This window comes from Zingiber officinale, chromosome 11B (genome assembly GCF_018446385.1).
Source record: "Zingiber officinale cultivar Zhangliang chromosome 11B, Zo_v1.1, whole genome shotgun sequence".
NCBI classification, from domain to species: domain Eukaryota; kingdom Viridiplantae; phylum Streptophyta; class Magnoliopsida; order Zingiberales; family Zingiberaceae; genus Zingiber; species Zingiber officinale.
This window is the reverse complement of record NC_056007.1, coordinates 18713808-18717514: the sequence shown is the minus strand read 5'-3', so window position 1 is coordinate 18717514 and position 3707 is coordinate 18713808. Positions and strand designations below refer to the sequence as shown.

General features: G+C 38.8%; 1 pseudogene; it reads left to right on the top strand.

The window, feature by feature from the left end:
* The first annotated feature begins 958 nt into the window (after positions 1–958).
* On the top strand, positions 959–1030 carry LOC122035551 (annotated as a pseudogene).
* The last annotated feature ends 2677 nt before the right edge of the window (positions 1031–3707 follow it).

Sequence of the window (3707 nt, the reverse complement as noted above, 5' to 3'; positions counted from 1 at the left end):
GTTCTTGTGATCTACCGAGGCGCCCTAGTGACAGGGATTAACCGCAATAGGATTTCACAGGGATCTTCTCTATTTAGTGCTTAAGGATTGCTGCTTTAGCTTTCGGCGAATGCATGTTGATGGATAATGAGTAAAGGATAGGATGTGATACATCAATACCACAACAATGAAACCAAACTCCTAGAACTCTTCATAAATTAAGTTAATTACTCTCTCTTCACTAGTTCTCGTTTCTGTTTCCCAATCTCTTTTCTTTAGTAAACTTACAACCATCGGTATTTTAGCTAATCTTAAGTGAACCATTACTAGTGCTTATAACCAGTCCTCGTGGGATCGATAATCTTTATTACTGAGGATGAATCCGTGCACTTGCGGAATCATAACATAAGTCTGTTGTCCAGATTGGTGGTTTTGTTACCCAGGTTGGTAGCTAATTAGCTTTGCTGGTTCTTGATCTTGATTTCCCCGATAAGAAAAATTTGGGTGGTTCCTCCACCAAGGGTTGTATGTGTTGGAGTAGGGATTGTTTTGCCTTTGGTTATAACCGCCTATCGCATCACATTGTTCAAGTTAGTGTATTTGTGCTTGTATTGGCCCTAGGGGGCAAGTATCTTGAGCATGATCCAAACTTCCACAAGTTTCGTACACACACACTATTGCATTGGCTGTGTTGTTCCCCATGGTCTCAAGCTTCTTGGTCAGAGCATCCAGTCTTACAGACATGAGTGTGACTGCATCTACGTCAAATTTTCTTGATGCCTTTATTGGATTCCCAGAAAAGGAACCTCCAGATCTTTCGGTTGCCCACTGATGATGGTTCTGGACCACATTCTCTATGATGTCTTTAGCTTCATCAAGACTCTTGTTCATCAATGCCCTTCCTGCTGCAGAATCGAGGGACACCTTCGTGTGATAATTAATTTCATTGTAGAATGTGTGTAGCACCAACCACTTCTCGAGGCCATGATGGGGGCACTGTCTCAGCATACTCTTGAATCTGTCCCATGCTTCGAATAACAATTTTGAGTCTGCCTGTTTGAAGTTTGCAATTAAATTCCTCATGTGTGCAGCTTTACTTGACGGGTAAAATTTGTTTAGAAATTTCTGCTCACACTGCTCCCAAGATGTAATGTTGTTTGCTGGTAAAGAATTAAGCCACTGCTTGGCTCTGTCTTTCAGGGGAAATCTAAAAAGAAGTAACCTTACTGTTTCTGGAGGAACCCCGTTCACTTTCATAGTACTACAGATCTCGTAGAAAAGCTCCAAGTGATGATTGGGATCATCGTGCGATCCTCCTCCGAATTGATTTTGCTAGACCATGTGGATCACTATAGGCTTGATTTCAAAATTGTTAGCTTCAATTGGTGGTCAGGTGATGCTAGACCGAAGCCCTCGTGCATAAGGTGCCACGTAGTCCTTCAATAGCTTGTCAGCTATTTATGAAGTTTCTTGTTCTGCTTGGAGTTTTTGCAAGTTTCTTCTCCTCAGGAAAGTTCTATCAATTTCTGGATCGAACGACAGAAGTTTTCCTGAAAGATTAGCTCTTCACATGTAAAATCAAGATATTGAATAATCCAAGTGCAGAATAAAAGAAAGACTTTATATATATATATATATATATATATATATATATATATATGCAGAAAGTAAAGTGAAATAAAGAAAAAACAAGGTCTAGTCTAATCCAATATTATTATCACTAATGTTATAGGCGCAGTACCCGGCAACGGCGCCAAAAACTTGTTACGCTTTTGCAAGTGCACGGATACATTGACAGTAATAAAAGATTATTGATCCCACGAGGACTAGTTATAAGCACTAGCGATTGTTCACGTAGAATTAGCTAAACTACCAATGGTTATAAGTGAACTATTTCTTGAGAAGAAAAGAACTTGGGAAGTAGATGTGAGAACTGACGAGAGAGAGAGAGAGTTTTACTTGGTTTGGGAAGAGCTCTAAGAGTTCGATTTCGTTGTAGTGGTAACTAATGTATCATGTTCTATCCTTTCCTCATTGTCAATCAACATGTACTCGTAAGAAGTTAAGGTTACTACCCTTAACACTAAACAGAGAAGATCCCTGTGAAATCCTATTACGGTTAATCCCTGTCACTAGGGCGCCTTGGTAGATCACAAGAATGCAAACCTGATCGGTATCATTAAGGATAGAGATAGGAGTTTGGTTTGGTTTCTTACTTCCTTGTGGAGGAATTACCTCTCCTTTCAAGGGAGTATCCTAGATGTCCGTGAATGGGTTACCCCTGTCACTAGGGCCCCTCGGGTATATGATCTAAGATCCTCTCTTTACGAAATTAGCAATCCCAACACAATCGATTAATACGACATGGTAATCTAAAGCAAACAAGTCTTATGCATATCAAATAGAAACAAGACAAGCGAAATCATTCAATGAGTAAAAGCATAAGCATGAATCTTACATCATAACCTATCCACAACTACTCCTTGATCCTAGAACAAAGAATCTACTCCATAGGCGTAGGGGAAAACCCCAAAGACATAATATAATTAAACATTCAATCCCCAGACAAGAAGAGAGAGGGAATAGTGATGCTTATCCAATGACGTTGAGTGATCTTCAGATCCAATCCTTTGCTTTTGGAGTTGATGTGGTGATGGAGGTGATCTCGGATCGTTGAACAGAGGTCCGGGACGGCGTGGAACGACACCAAGGTGTATCTCTCTTTTTCGGCTCGCCTCCCCCTCAAGGGGAAGGGTTAAGTGTTGGGATGTATACTATAAGCCTAGCCTTTGTATGAACATCTGTTTTGAAATATTTTGAAATGAGAATCACTTTGGTCAAATATCTGCATTTTATATTTATATATATGTCAATGTAGTTGTCTATTTAATTTATATTGTAGATAACATGGTGTGTGGTGCCACAAAGAAGATCATATTATCAGTTCCTTATAAATTATAAATAGTAGCTCACAACCAAGATGGATAGGGACAAACCATTGAAACGATTGTAGTGTAATTTGGTATTAGTTTGTCTTAACTATAAAATTACACTAGTACACTATGTATGTATTGAGCAGGACCATTTGAAGTTGTTCGATTTGTACTAACTATATAAAAGAACAGAACCTCTGTTATTATGGATGTGCACCCTCTTAATCCCTATATAATAACAAGCATGTATACTTAATATTTATTTCTTTAACTTATCAATGGGTGAGATTTATTCGTTAAATCAATAGGTCCGATGAGTTGGGAATTAGTACTATTTATATGGTGTGTTGTTGATTATAGAAGGAATTCGTGTCCTAATTATTTAGGCTGATGATGTCCCCTTGAGGAGCTTATAAGGATTATCATGTAAACCCTGCAGGTGGACTTAGTCCGATATGATAATAAAGTTGAGTGGTACTACTCTTGGAATTAGATGTTAATTAATTGAGTTGTCAGTAACTCATTTAATTAACGAACATACGATATGTTAAACACATGAGTTTAATGCACTCATGATAAGAAGGAGCCCATATTGTAATATGGGATTGGTGCGTTAGTTCAATAATAACCCTTTAGTGGTATGAGTTATTATTGATGGACTTGGGTTGGTTGTTCGGGCCGAACAAAGGAAGCCCAAGCCCATCAGGGGGCTCAAACCAATTCCTCCTCTAGGTCCCTGTTGTAGCCTCTATATAAAGTCTCGCATCCACCCATCCGGTTTGGTTTAACTTAACT